Source organism: Sceloporus occidentalis, unplaced genomic scaffold, assembly GCF_023333645.1.
Source record: "Sceloporus occidentalis isolate IW3139 unplaced genomic scaffold, rSceOcc1.0.p SCAF_3, whole genome shotgun sequence".
NCBI classification, from domain to species: Eukaryota; Metazoa; Chordata; class Lepidosauria; order Squamata; family Phrynosomatidae; genus Sceloporus; species Sceloporus occidentalis.
In genome coordinates, this window is record NW_028316983.1 from 187,591,161 (window position 1) to 187,606,957 (window position 15,797).

A 15,797-nucleotide genomic window follows, 5' to 3' on the forward strand; every position below is an offset into this window, starting at 1 on the left:
TAGTCCAAAATACACTGAAGGAATAATCCAGTTTGAGACCCCTTTGACTGCTCTGGCTCAGTGCTAGGGAATGCTGGGAATTGTAGTTTGCTGTGACACTAGAGCTCTCTGTCTGACAGAGAAGGCTCATTGTCTCACAAAACTACAGTCCCCAGGATTCCCAGCAGTGAGCCAGGGCAGTTAAAGTGGTCTCAAACTGGATTATTCCCTCAGTGGAGCGAGAGGAGGCTTTTCCTCAGCAGCAGCAACAACAACAGCTGCTGCTGCCCCTGCTCCCTTGCCTCCCCTTCCCATGGCCGCCATTTTAGGTCAGGATGGTGAACTCTGGCTCGGCTGAGCTCCTCCCCACCAAGGCCTGGGCTGCTGCTGCTGCTGCTGCTGACAGAGCCTCTGGAGGAGGAGGAGGCGGAGGCCGGGGAACGGGATTAATGGAGCTCCCAGGGCGGTCGTGGCGGGGCTGAGGCCTGCCTCCCAACCCTTGTCCCCGGAGGAGGAGGAGGAGGAAGCCAGGGCGCCCTGACGGCCGGGAAGACGGACGGACCGCCTCCGCCCAGGGCTCGCCTTCCCCCCAGCCCCCAGCCCTTGGAGCAGCCCTCCGGAGGCAGGTGAGGCCAGGAGCCCTGAACGCGGCCCCGGTCCTTCCTCCCCTCCCTTCCAGGCGCCTAGGAAGCGCTAGGCCCCAAGGAGCTCCTTCCCTTTCTTTCCCCTCTCTCCCTCTCTCCGGAAGCACACGGGGGGCTCCTTGCTCCGGTGAATCCCTGGATGCTGGGTCAGGGATCTGGGTGCGTGTGTGTGTGTGTGTGTAATATACACTGGGAAAGGTGAGCCTCTCCTGTGTGTGTGTATCTATATATTTATATGAGGGTCTCGCCTTCCCCCTCGGTTCTTTCCTCCCCACTCTGGAAAAGTTTATATATATATTTATATACACACACACACACACACACAGAGTACACATACATGAGGGGCTCGCCTTCCCCTGTATATATATTTATATGTGTGTATGTGTGTGTATGAGAGGCTTCCCTTCCCCTGTATATATGTATGTGCATATATATATATATATATATATATGTATACGTATATATATGAGAGGGGCTCGCCTTCCCTGGATATATACATATACGTGTGTGTGTGTGTGTGTGTATGTGTATATATATATATATATATATAGGGCGTACCTCCCCCCTTCGGTTCTTTCCTCCCCACTCCTGAAAAGACTAGGCACCACAAAATGGAGGGCATTTGACACAAATGGAGGACACAGCAGCCTGTAGAAGCTAGGAATGCAAATATAAAGTACAACCCATGCTCTTTTAGGCATGCTCAAAATGGAGGGGTGGCCAGTATTCAGGGATCAGTACCAAAAGAGATCTTGTGGCCCCTTTTGAGAGTAAAGGAAATTGGCAGCAGGAGTTTTGCTAGATTTCTGTCTACTTCCTCAGAGGCATTTAATGCTAAAAGTTGGCAGCAGGAGCTTTGCTAGACTTCAGTCTACTTCCTCAGAGGCATTTAGTGCTAAATGTTGGCAGCATGAGCTTTCCTAGGCTTTGTGATAAAAGCACTAAATGTATATGAGGAAATAGACTGAAGTCTACGAAAGCTCATGCTGCCAATTTCGTTAGTCTCAAAGGTGCTACAAGATCTCTCTGTGTACAGTATTCAGGGGTTCATTTCCCCACAAGGGGACCAGATGTCCTCACCACAGAGGAGGATGAGGTACCTCAAAATGGAGGACTTTGTGATCAATGGAGGGTATTACAACGTATAAAAACCAGAAGCGTGTGTGTGTGTGTGTGTGTATTCATGCTGCATAGGCATGCTCAAAATGGAGTATTCAGGAGTTCGTTTCCCCACATCGTGACCAGATGTCCTCATCACAGAGGACAAGGCACCTCAAAATGGAGGGCATTCAAGATAGATGGAGGGCACAACAACCTAGAGAAGCTAGAAGTGCAGATATAAGTGTAAATCCATGCTCCTTAGGCATGCTCAAATGGAAGAACGTTCACTATTCAGGAGTTCACTTCCCCACAGGTGTTCAGATGTCCTCACAGCACTATGAATAGTAGAACGTTTGAGATAAATGGGGACCTGTCCAAAGAAAAGCTGAAAACACTCATAAATATGAATCCGCACTCCTTAGGCATGCTCAAAATGGAGGCATATTCAGGAGTTCACTTACCGCAGGCAGGTGACCAGATGTCTTGACTGCAAAGAAGACCAGGCACCTCAAAAAGTAGGACATTGGAGACAAATGAAAGACCTGACCAAAGAAAAGCTCAAAACACTCGTACAAATAGAAATTCATGCTCCTTATGCATGCTCAAAATGGAGGATATCTTGGGATTCCTCCTGAACAGAAGGTTAAAGTGGGGGACACATCCTGGAAAAGAAGGACGTTTGGTCACCCTGAGCTAAGAACACTCATGGAAATGTCCATTCATGCTTCTTAGTCATGTTCCAAATGGAGGACATCTTAGGATTCCTCCTGAACAGAAGGCTGCAATAGAGGGCATGTCCTGGGAAAAGAGGGCGTCTGGTCACCTTGTGTTGGAGGCGATATATGGCACATGTTTTAGTCTCACAGCCAAGGTGAAAATTCTTCAGAAAGGGTTTCTTTTAGTGTTTCATCCTCAAGGATACACTTTGGGGGAAGGTTGGGGGTCTGTCTCTCCTCCTCCTCCTGACTAGCCAGGGAGATGTGCCTTGTTGTTGTTGTTGCTGTTGTTGTGAGCCTTCAAGTCCTTTCCAACAAGGTTTCTTCAGAGGGGGGTTGCCATGGCCATCCTCTGAGGCTGAGAGAGTATGACTTGCCTAGGGTCACCCTTGGGTTTTATGGCTGAGCTGGGATGCAAAATTTGGCCTCCAGAGTCATAGTCCAAGGCTGAAACCACTAGACCATGCTGGTCCTCCAGGCAACAGTTGCTAGAAATTTTGTTTTGGAAAGGAAATAGAAGAGAGGAAACAAAAGTGATTCAAATATCCACATCTCCTTTTTCACCCCCCACCCTTCGTTTCCTCAACTTTTAATTTTCTGAAATTGCTCAGGAAGAGTTTCTTCCCTTCCCTTTCGTGTCCTCTCAAGCATGTTGCTGTTAATGGAAGTCGAGATCACTTGATCTCTTTACTTTATATACTTAGTTTATGTCATGCAGCGTAATTCATGGTTTTAAATATAACTTGTACGTGGGCAACAAACATTGTGGCTGTAGCTTTTGTGGGTGGGAAGTTTTTAAATAGAGATAAGTACTGAAACTAAAAGTTGACTCCTAATGTGTACTTTGGTTTCAATAATTGCATTGGCTTTTTGCCCACCAGTAATCTTGAGACCAGTCAGGTTCTTGTTGTTTTTGTTGGTATTGTTGTGTGCCTCCAGACCATTTTTGACTTTTGATGCTAAGGTGAACCTGTGGTAGGGTTTTCTTGGCAAATTTCTTCAGAGGGATTAATTTGTCTCGTAAGAAATCTTACAGTTGTGGATTCAGTCAAATAACACTGAGAAGTGAGAATTTTCACTCACTATCAACTCATTTAATTTCTCTTCAGGGTCTATTAAGGGATGCAAACTTTCTTCATGTCTCGGGGATTCAATCAAATGTTTGAGCCTTTATTATCCAGCATGTGGACATGGTATTTTTACATTTTGAAAGGCAGTAGAGATTTTTTTTTAATTCACTTCACAACATTTGAAAGGAGGAGAGCCCTTCTTTTCAGAAGTATAAAATCCTTGGTGCTTACATTGCTCACATACCTCTTTGAAATATAATGGTAGATTAGTAGTATAGTATGTATTTTGCATGCAGTTCACCAACTTAATCTCTTGTGAGTTAGTGGTTAAAATATTGGAGTTCGCATGGGCAAACCCAGGTCCAAAACACACTGCAGAAATGATCCATTTTGAGACTGCTTTAATTTCCCTGGCTCAATGCTAGGGAATTCTGGGAACTGTAGTTTTGTGAGACATTTAGCCTTCTCTGTCAGGGAGCTCTGGTGCCAAACTACAAACTCCAGGATTCCCTAGCACTGAGCCAGGGCAGTTAAAGCTGTCTCAAACTGGATTATTTCTGCAGTGTGTTTTGGACCCCAGATTCAAACCCCCTTCACCTGAGAAGCTAACTGTAAGACCTTACCCCAGTCATCCACATCAGCTCCAGCTTTCTCTACATAAACATAAAATAAGGCACTTCACAGGTGTCAAAGCAGGTGTCAGAGTAGAAAAGATATTCCTTCTAGGAAGAGTAAAAGGATTGAATACTTTCGAGATCGTGCTACATTCTACAGTTTTTAAGTACTACTGATAAATTTGTTTTCAAAATCTACCGCGACATGAATTAGTGGCAGCCTCTTTTGCTGATGGGATGATGGTTTTGCAGGGCTATGTGTGCAATCTTTGGTTGAGAAGGTATTTATTATACAGAAAAGTATTGTAGATCAGAAAAAATGGTTTTCAAAGAGCAATTGGCACTGTTTGCAGTTACATTTCCAAATGCTTCCCATAATTTTTCATGTTTTTGTTACTAGTTTTGCTTGACATTTCTTTAATATAAGTAAAAAGTTTTCTTTCGTGTTCTCTCTGTACTTAGTAGCTAAGTTACATTTTCACACTAGTGAATGAAAACGATATGGATTTACAGACGGATCCCATGCAGTGTTCTTAATGGCACTTTTGTCCTAAGTTTGTGCACATAGGATTGTAACCTTGAACTGCTGCATTGCCATAAGTTTCAAATACATTTTGATATTAAATGTTGCAGACCAAAATCCAAGATGTGCACAATGTAGCTTCCAAGCCTTTTCTTTCAAAACCTCCTATCATAGCTCCCAGTAAACTATTTGTGCAATGCCCAAACCACAGTGAAACCAGCATTGAGAAGATTCTTAAGTGTTGTGCTGGAGCTGTGATTTCGATAAACCTTTATGCATAGTTAGGAGAGCTTTTGTGGGCCTGAATGCTCTTTGAATTACATCTCTTGTAATGCTAAAAATATTAACTGACATTTTAAAGCTGTAAGATGTCACTTTAAGATTGCATGGCATTATTGGCAAGGGATTTTAATATGCTCCAAGAATTCTTTTTAATATTTAATTAATGGGTCTTTCCTGTGTTGTTGTGAATGTTATGAATGTATAGTCTGCCTCTTAAAGACTCTGACAAATTCATTTGCAAAAATATATAAAAAATAAAATGTGAGTTAACAATAAACAATAACCTTCATGTATACTAAAAAACAGCACAAGCTAAAAGCCACTTATTGTGCATAAATTTGCTATAAAAGCCATTTAGTTTGCTATAAAAGCCAGTCACTCACATATTTTTAAATATGCATTTCTGAATGAAAATATTTTCAAAATGTTCTTCTAAGCACATGATCTAACAGACATTTTCTTACAAGTAGAATGATGGCTGCATTTTGAACTGATTTAGTTTTTCTATATGGCCCACAGAGAGCATAGCAGTATTCCATTCTGAGTGTAAGAAGTGTGCGCACCAGTTACACTTTCTTGAAATACAGCTGGTGAATTAACTTAAAGTGATAAATGGCATTCCTAATAATTGAAACCACTGGAGTGTCTATGTTTAAGGCCAGCTCCAGGAAGTCCCTAAACAATTAACTTGAGTCTTCAGTAGAAGTGTGGCATAATCATGAACAGGTAGTAGATCTCCATATCAGCAAACTTCCCAAATAACAGGACTTCTGTCTGGTCTAAATGTGTCAGTTTGTTCACATCCATCCATCTTAGGACTGTTGCCGGATGCTGCTGCAGAATAGCCACTTCCTAGGATTAATTAATGGAACTGTATGGTACAAGTAATTATTATCACCAGGTAGTTTTTACACTTTAGGCCAGACTCATCAAATGATTTATTCAAGCAGCTTCACATAGATGCTAAAAAAGCAGAATTTGGCTGAATAAGAAAATACACTTTTTAAATAATGTTGGATTTTGGGTAATTGGAAGATGATTGTATTATTTTGGATTGCATGATAAAAAAATTCTTAAAGAATTCAGATGTGAAACAATTGTTTTAATATAAATATGCAACTTGTCACTATTATTGGCTGCATTATTATAATACTTGAGTATGGCCAACATAGTACTGATACTTAAAATGGAATTCTGCCAACCTAACAACTGGTTAAATTGATGGAATCCTGATTAAAGGTAGAATTATTTAACACAGAGTGACAATTTGTATTGCAGAAATATCAACCTAGATTCTGCAAAGTGAGATCCTTCTTTACTAGTGTTTTAAAGTGTCCACAAGTAAATAGATAAAGGTTGATCCATTAGATACCGCATACTTGGATTTCCAAAAGCTTTGACTAAGCCTGTCATCAAAGACTACTGAGTAAACCTAGATAAAAGAACAGATCTTTTTGTGAATTGGTAACTGATTTTAAAAAATGGAAGCAAAAACCAGGAGTAAATTAAAAGATGTCACAATGGATAGACATAAGTACTGGGAGTAGGCTGAAATGATCCTACTTTGTCATCCTGTTCTTAGGCTACAAAGAGGAGCTGCTTTTGGTGAGTTTTTTGTTTTGGGAGGGGAGTAGGACAAGGGCAAGAAGTTTACTCATTGCTCCATGCTTCTAGTTATACCACTTTCTCTCTTCTTACATAACATGATGCCAAAACAAGGGCAAGAAGCATCCAAATCATTCTTGGATGACACCACATAAACTGTCAGGTTTGGATGCTTAGTAGCTGAAATCCAAGGAAGGACAATCCTTTAGTATTTTTCTCTATACTATAGCTCACAAAAAAGGGAAAATAGCACTGACAAGTGTTGCAGAATAAGACTATTAACTCTCAACAAGATCATAAAACAAATGGAGAATAAGGGGCTGCCACACAGCCCCAAAGGCCCATGTTCCCCCTTGTGTCAGCCTGTTCAGACAATGCAAGCTAATATCCCGAGGCCATGAATGAGCAGACTGGATGGCAGTCCCAATCCTGGTTCAAAGGGACCTTGACACGGCCAAAATAACATACTGTTTGCCATGGAGTTTGTCAGAAACTCCATCAACACCCAGGAGACCAGATGACACTGTGTGCCTCGTACCCTCCTCCACTGTCACCTCTACTGAAAAGACCCCCCATTGCAGTGTCTCACATGGAAAGGGAGTGCCTGACCAAATGGGTGTAGCTAGGTGCTTCATTTTCACGTTAGACACCTTCTTCTCAGTAGAGGCAATGCCGGAGGAAGCTAAGGGGTGTGTGGCGGTAGCAGGTCTGTGACACAACAGTGAGCAGGTGTGTAAACATTTGCTCATCCCTGCGCTGGCTCATGGGCTTACCCACATTAGGAACTGGATCAGGATAGCACAGGCTTGGCCCATGTTATTTTAGCCCATCTGTTCAGCCTCTAAGATGCAAAAAAGCCTTTGACTTCACAAAGCTGAAGACATTTGTGGTAAAACAGTTACCAGCCCCAGTGGCATCACTAGGGGGATGCGGGGGGGGGGGACGCGTACCGCAACAGGTGACACCCTAAGGGGAGGTGACACCATGTTCCTCAAATACCTACCTTTGGGCAGAAACAGACTGGCATTCATCTACTTCCCTTTAAAAAAGTAAGAGGTTTTTACAGAAGTAGGAATAGGAGTAACATTAAGAAAAAAATCTTACTCTGGAGTAGGACAAGGAGTAACCCCAAAATTACCACTACTTTCCAGCCCTGGAGATGTGCCTAGCGTGTTCTTGGGTTTATATGTTGAGAGAGTTTTTGATGTGAGCTGATAAAAAGCAAGATAACAATCCTTCATTGAAGAGAAATAGATCTGAGATGCTGTGAAACTTAAAAAGTAGGGTACAATACATAAATATTGAATTCACAGTACTAACCTAAACGGCTGAACTGCAATTTGAGATCTGAGAAATATCAGTTCATCCCTGCTTAATAATTAATTTAGGTGTAGACTTCTTGTTTACCATTTCCAAAAGGCTATGTGATTATTATGTTTTCTCAATTTATTAAAATTAATGCTAGTACTCTATCATGTTAGTGTTACCAGCTCCATTAGTTGGAAGAAATAAACTATCTGCACTGTTTACTGTTTCAGTGTATGTTTTCCAGTATCCAGAACAATCCTTGAGGATCTTATATCCTTAAAAGTAGTAGAAGAATCACAGCTCAATATCAGGCCATTGGGTACAAAGCATGAGCACAGCACAAAGATTTCTGGATAAGACTCATAGAAAATGAAGACTTCTATGGAGTTGTAATACATAATCACATATATTAGCACAATGTCTGGTAGAAACATTATAAAAAATTATTGAACAATGAATCTTGTTTATGCTTTCATATCTGTTTCCAGTCCACAGAACATTTGTCTGTTACATTATTCTATACATCTTGGGGAAGGGATCCTCTGCTTAATCTGTGGATCACATTTAGTTGGCAGAAATGCTTCCAGTTTGCTAAAGCATTGTTGTCTTGGAAACACTGCCTCTACCTACTCATTGTCTCTCAGAATAGGGATGATACGATACTGTATTGATGCTCTGGAAATGTAGTACAGTACCAACTAGCGCCCCCCCCCCCCCCCAATTGTATCCCATTTTAAAACAGTCACAAAATGTTTGGCCAATAACATGTTTTTAAAAATTGTGTGAAAAGTATTTTTGTTTCCTCACATTTAAGGAAAGGTTGCTTCTAATTTAAACTCAGTTATAAGTTCCCCCTTTCCAGTATTCCTTGGAGAATTTTTTTCTTTTATGTTGCTTCCTTCTGATATTTACGTGAATTTAGAGTTAGAGTCATCACTCTTACAGTATGCAAAAATGGCATAAAGGGATAATCTGAGCCCGGATGTGTTAAGTGATTTAAGGAAGTTTCTGCATTTGTTGTTGTGTGTCTTCATATCATTTCTGACTTACGTTGAGCCTTGTTGTTGTGAACTGTCCTGTGAATGAGACATCTCTAGGATCTCCTGTCTTCAGCTGCTTTGCTTAGATCCTGCAGGTTCAGCTCCCAGATTGAGTCTAACCATCTGGTATGTAGTCTTCCTCTCCTCCTGCTGCTTTCCATTTTTCTCAGCATTGTGTTTTCTAATGAGTTATGCCTTCTGATGATGTGGCCAAAGTATGACAGCCTTAATTTGATCATCTTGGCTTCTAGAGGTATTTCAGGCTTGATCTGATCTAGGACCCATTTGTTTGTCTTTTTGGCTGTCCACAGTATCCTCAACACACTTCTCAAATGAATTGATTTTCTTTCTATCAACTTTGTTCATTTGTCTGGCTCGCATACCCATACATGGCGATAGGGAATACAGTGGCTTGGACTAGCCTCACTTTAGTGTTCAGAGTTATATCTTTGCATTTTGGGATCTTGTCCAGTTCCTTCATAACTGCCCTTCCCAGTCCTAGTCTTCTGATTTCTTGACTGTAGTCTCCCTTCTGTTAAATTTTTGATGCACGTTCTGGGAGCTCTTTGACTATTTAAATTTTCTCATTATATAGGATGAATTCTTGTGGATCTTCCATGGTCATTAATTTTGTTCTCTTAATATTCAGCAAACTTTATAAAGAGCTGTGGTCTTCCTGATTCCTGCACAGTTAATGACCAAGCAAAAAAGGGTGTGAGACAGAGAATCTTGGATATCGAAGCCCAAAACAAATAGCCTCTCTTAGCAATGTAGGTAATTTAAAACCATACAACAAAATAGCTGGATCGAACAATATGCAAGAGAGGAGAAGAGGATAATATTAAGGCACATGGGGGAAAGCTTGATGGAAAAGAAAGGTCTTCAGATTTTTCCTGAACAGATCTAAAGAGATAACAGAGCGGAGTGTTATTTTGTGTTATTTTGAAATGGCCTAAGGGCTAATCAATAAAACATTTCTATCTTAATATTCAGCATTAAGCCTACCTTGGAACTTTCCTCCTAAACTTTTTTCAGTAATTGCTCCAGGTTCTTGTTGGTTTCTGCTAGTGGAAATGTGTATAGGTCAGGGGTAGGCAACCTTTTCGAGCCGGGGGCCGGGTTGCTGTCCCTCAGACAACTGAGGGGCCGAAGCCAAAAAATAAATAATTAAAAAAATTTAAATATATAAATAAACCAGGACAAATGTAGGACAACATTTTCAAATGGAAGACACTTTTTTTAAAAAAAATGGAGGACACGCAAAAAAATTTGCTGATTTTTTAAAAAAATGTTAATATAAATGCATGTTTCTGAGGCTTCTATAGACAATTGCCCCCCAAAGGCCCCGGTGGCAATCGGCGGCAGGACCAGGCTGGGGCCGGTCCCAAGGCCTTGCCGGGCCGCAGGTTGCCTACCCCTGTCTTAGGTTATTAATGTTCCTTCCCCAATTTTCATTTCTCCTGCTTCTGAATCTAAGCCTGCACTGAGTACAATATTTTCTGTGTACACCTTGGTGACCCTAAAGTGAACCTATCATGGGTTTTTCTTGACAGAATTTGTTCAGATTGGTTTTGCCATTGCCTTCCTCTGAGGCTAAGAGAGTTTGACCAGTGGGTTTCTGTGGCCAAGCCAGGATTTGAAACCAGTGTCCTAATCCAGCACTCAAACCACCATACTACACTGCATACCTAGAGATTTAATCATGGCCTTGTTTCCTCATTCAGAAGCCCAGCATTTTGGCACATAGGCCTTACATTTTTTCTAATATATGGGATTATATTTGCCTGTATTTCCTAATGCAGATTAAAATATGATTATATATGACTGCTGAAGAAATTTAAAAATAATTGGGTACAATACAACACAATTAACATGCTTTACATAAAAATAATAGAATCATAGAGTTGGAAGAGACCACAAGGGCCATCCAGTCCAACCCCTCCTGCCATGCAGGAAATCCAAATCAAAGCATCCCCAACAGATGGCCATCCAGCCTCTGCTTAAAGACCTCCAAGGAAGGAGACTCCACTACACTCTGAGGAAAGAGTGTGTTCCACTGTCGAACAGCCCTTACTCTCAGGAAGTTCCTCCTAATGTTGTGGTGGAATCTCTTTTCCTGTAGCTTGCATCCATTGTATTGCTGCAGGAAAAGACCTAGGTTTTACAGCATACCTTCCCCTCAAAGTAGTAGTAGTAGTAGTAGTAATAGTAATAATAATAATAATAATAATAATAATAATAATAATAATCAATGGTGCTCTCTGTTGAGCCACAGAGGTATTTCTCATGTACATGGAAACGTGATCCTCCAGATGTTATTTGATATCCAACTTCAGTCATCTCTCACTGTGTTTGTTAGCATCGTTAGGAGGTGCAGTTCAGCAACCTCTGAAGGGTTAAATATTTCCCACCCTGGCTTGGTAGTTTTTATCATGACCAGATTATATAGAGTTTAGATAATCAGGACAAAGTTCTTTTTATTGTAATGTTACACACTGTGAGTTATACTGGGGGAAATGGAGAAGTCGCAGTAACCACAAAACCCTCAGACTAGTATCTGGTTTTCAATTCCTGTTTCTGTAGTTTGTGACAAAGGAAATTAGATAACATTATTCTTCTAGGCATGGCTTTGTTTCTATAGATTCCTAGAGCCGAAAACCCTTTGCTGGGATTTTGTTACGCTGTTCTTGTATTGCAGTATATAGTCCAGCACGTTTCCAAAGTTATGTATGCAGGCACTTTTCTTTCACTAGAGGGTAAAAAACAAATAAACACATTGACTGTTTCATGAATTTTGCCAAACTATTGGAAGATGGCTCATGAGAACAATAAAAACAACAAATCTTTGGAGGGTGGGTGGGTTTCAGGGATTTTCTCTAATTGAAGAATAGATTATTACTTCTCAGTGTTTACCAAAATTAAGAATTTTTAAACATTCTTCATTTGACTCCACTATAGAAGCAATATACAGTACTTAGTCTTTCCTAGACTTACTAGCCAGGCCTGTAGTTCTGCTATGCTACCAGCCCACTGAGGCCACCTTGCAACGAATGTAGTCTTCTTAGGATCCTATAGTCCCAAGGTACAAAAACAGAGGAGAAAAAAAAGAAGCGTAGCACAAACCCAGAAGGCAGCAGATGTCACCTCCAACCATGGGAGACATGACTAATCACAGTGAGATGACATGCTTTGGGGTTGTTCCCACTTAAGATTTGAAACGATTTAAAATACAACGTTTTTAATAAAATCGATTCAAAATAACACTGTTCTTATCCCGCTATCCGAATCACTTTGTTCATCGTTCCCATCTGGTTATTTAAATCGAAGTTTTTACCTGCAAGCGTTCCTACTTGGCATGAAATCGGTGTTTAAATAAAGCGATTCTTCTCCTTCATACCTTATTTGGAGCTGTCAATCAAAAGTACGTCAGAATGACGTAACGTTAATCCGGAATATTTGGAAGCGATTTATCTTTTGGCATCGTTTCCATTTCATTGACTGTTTGTGAATTTAGCGAATTTAGGAAACCCAAGCTCTTTCCAGAGGAACTATGGGATAGGTTTTGCATGACAGCATCCCCTCTTCATGTCTCCCAAAAGACAGCCAGGGAGAATCCCTTCAGAGAGCACAGAGATCAATGGGGGAGGCTTCTGGCAAAGCGAATTTAAGAAACCCAAGCTCTTTCCAGAGGAACTATGGGATAGGTTTTCCATGACAGCATCCCCTCTTCATGTCTCCCAAGACAGCCAGGGAGAATCCCTTCAGAGAGCACAGAGATCAATGAAGGAGGCTGCTGGAAAAGCAGGGAGGGAGCACTCTTCCCAAAGATTCTCTTTCCAGGGTTGGAGGAGAAGGCAGATTCCATTTGAGAAAGGGAGGGAGAAAGACTCTATCCCCCCCCCCCCCCCCAATTGATCAGAGCCCTTCCTTGCCTGGGCGAGATCAGATGCCTCCTCGCAAGGAGCCTTCCCTTCCCTGTCTGGGCGAGATCAGAGCCCAAGCGGGCAGGGAATGCCTCTTGATGGCGACAGCCATGACAGATGGGGACAGAAAGGGCAACTCCCCCAAGGCCAGCCCCATCGCAGTCCGCTCCTCCCATCCATCTAACACGATTCAAAGGCTGTCGTTCCTATTTAAATACTCCGGTTCCTAACTCGAATCAATGGAAAAACGTAGGTCGGACCCTAGTGTTTTTTTAACACACGTTAAATGAGGAAAGCTCGATTTAAATTTCTATCCCGCTCTACGATTCGATTTGTAGTGGGGATGATTGCGGGTTGCTCTAGAACCGTTCTAGGTTTAAATCGGATCCTAATAGGAACGCCACTCCTTGGATTCGATTCAGAACGCGGGGTTTCACCTAGTGGGAACAACCCCTTTGATACTTATGTCTTTCTCACGTAGATGAATCAAGTCTGGTTTGCGTTAGTGGCCTCCTGGGTTTGTAGTGGGTTCTGTCATCTATACCTGTTAAAGAGCTGCTAGGACAGCAAAGGCAGAGTAATTACCACCTAAATACATGGTCTTGGAATCTTCTTGCATAGTGGCTGTTTATGATTCAGAATATTTCTTTGGGTACTTTGGATTTTCTCTCAGTGCCTTTCCTTTATGGAGGAAGAAAGTTTAATGACTAAGATTCATACAATGAAAACCCATAGTCCATATATTCAGGCTGTCTTCATGCAAGACAAATGGGATCATGAGTTTTTGGTCTGTAGTAGTAACTGTTGGAGTATTTGATACTCTCCAAGATAAGGTTTATCTACATCTGAAGGTCCATGCTTGCATCTCCTTTGGGGGAAAGACCACTGGTAGCCATTGAATGACAGGGCAAATTTCATTCATACAGTTTTGCAAATAAAAAAAGTTTTCTTATGCTGGAGAAAGGGGACAGGAAATGACTATATGTACTGCAAATGTGCATTGCCCTCTCCTTGCTCAAGTGCTTTGTCCTTACTTCTTTGGTTGAACAGGTGCTATGGTAGCTGCTGTTGTTTGTTTTTGTGTGTAGTTCTGAGGCGAGGCCCCTGTTGGAGTTCTGGAGAGGCAGTTGTTTGTAATGTGCTCTCCCTATATGTGTTCTGAGATCAGACGTCTCAGCAAAGGATCCTTTCTCCATAGTCCCATCATTCTGTTTGTATAGCATGCAACCAGATTCCTATCATCTGATAGCCTGTCGTATCAGTTAAAGGTTCCTGACATGAGTTGATTTATGCTGTCCTTGGTTGCTGAACTAGTCTGAATCTAGCAGTGGGAAGCGGTGATGAACATTCTTTTGTTGCTTTCCACTGAATTCAATGGGAAGGTGTTTAAACACTGGTTTAACACCTGGGGAGGAGATGGCTCCTCCTGTCAACCTGCTTTGGGCCATCTACTGACACAGTTGAACTGGTGGTGTAGAACCATTATATGTGCATATTTTTCCTAGTGGATACATCTGTGAAGACACATTAGCATTAAGGCTTCTGCCACATCAGGAAGCTCCTGAAGATACACATTAGACCAGCGGTTCCCAACCTTTGTTGGGCCATGACCCCTATTGCAGCTGAAAGTCCCACCCGGCGGCCTCCCTGATTGGTTGGGAGTCCAGAAAGGGGGGGGGGGCTTCCAGCCACCTACAAGCCCCAGTGGCCTTTGCAGTCAGAAGTCCAATTAGGGAGGCCACTGGCCGGAAGAAGGGATGGGACATCTGGCTGCAAAGGCTGCTGGAAACCCCTCCTCTTCCTCACCCCTCCTCCTCCATGCCGGCCATGCTGCTCTGGCCTGCAGCAGCTGTCATCGGAGGAGAAGGAGGTAGCCCTGTCCCCTCACGGTGGCGGCACTGGCGCTGTCACCCACAGGGAAGAGGGGAGGAAGAGGAGGTGTCCCCATTCCCGTGTGGTGGCAGCGCCAGTGCTGGCACCTGGGGGGGAAGAGAGGAGGAGGAGGAAGCGTCCCCTTCCATGTGCGGTGGCAGTGCCACGCCGGCACCTGCGGGGAGGAGGAGGAGGAGGCAGCCTCGTCCCCGTGCGGTGGCGGTGCTGGTGCCGGTACCCACAGGGAAGAGGGAAGGAGGAGGAGGCATCCCTGTCCCCGTGCGGTGGCGGCGCCGGCATCTGCGGGAAAGAGAGGAGGAGGAGGCAGGGGCAAATCCCAACCTGGCGACCCCCGAGAAAGGGTCGATCGACCCCCAGGTTGGGAACCCCTGCAGTAGACTAAGGAGCTTGTCACTCACCTTTTAAAACCGGCTCCAACCTCCCGGACTGGAGCTAGGATGCGGGATGAAGGCAGGGATTATCGCTCACTATTTTAACATTTTATAACTAACATTATTCAAATTAGAACAGTTTTATTTAAGTGAATTCAATATTTAACTCACTACATGTGTAACTTTACACATACTGTATTTTCTGGCATATAAGACTACTTTTTAACCCAGGAAAATCTTCTCAAAAGTCGGGGTTGTTTTATACGCCGGGCGTCGTCTGATATGGCAGGTATTGAAACTTCCGAGCCGGACTGGAGAATTTGCGGTCACCGCATATGGTGGGGGGAGCTCAAAAACAGCCATGGGGTATGGAAAAAAGAGCCGTGTTTGCACTACCGCTCTGATAGTCTTGGAGACAGGGAGGGCTGGGCAGGCAGGGAGAGCAGACCAATCCAAGCAGGCTTTGTATACAACAAGTTTTCCTGCTACATACCTGCATTTCATAAGCATTTGATTTAAAATTACTATATTGAAATCAAATCTGATGTTTTTTTAATTTTTATTTGGTGTGCGTTGGAAGAGGGGTGGTCTTATACGGCGAATATATCCCAAACTCTATATTTTAACTGAAAAAGTTGGGGGTCGTCTTATATGCCCAGTCATCTTATACACCGGAAAATACGGTAAATAAGTTTGGGAAGAGGAGTTGGAAGAGAAGGGATCAAGGC

At 42.6% G+C, this 15,797-nt stretch overlaps 1 protein-coding gene across 2 annotated transcripts in view; it reads left to right on the top strand.

Moving 5' to 3' along the window:
* Positions 1-368: 368 nt before the first annotated feature.
* Positions 369-15,797, top strand: part of YES1 (YES proto-oncogene 1, Src family tyrosine kinase) — a 46,720-nt gene continuing 31,291 nt past the window's right edge. For both annotated transcript variants that reach the window (XM_089517140.1, XM_089517142.1), the window contains exon 1: positions 369-605. The gene's annotated coding sequence lies outside the window, so the exon portion shown is untranslated. The remainder of the gene's footprint in view (positions 606-15,797) is intronic.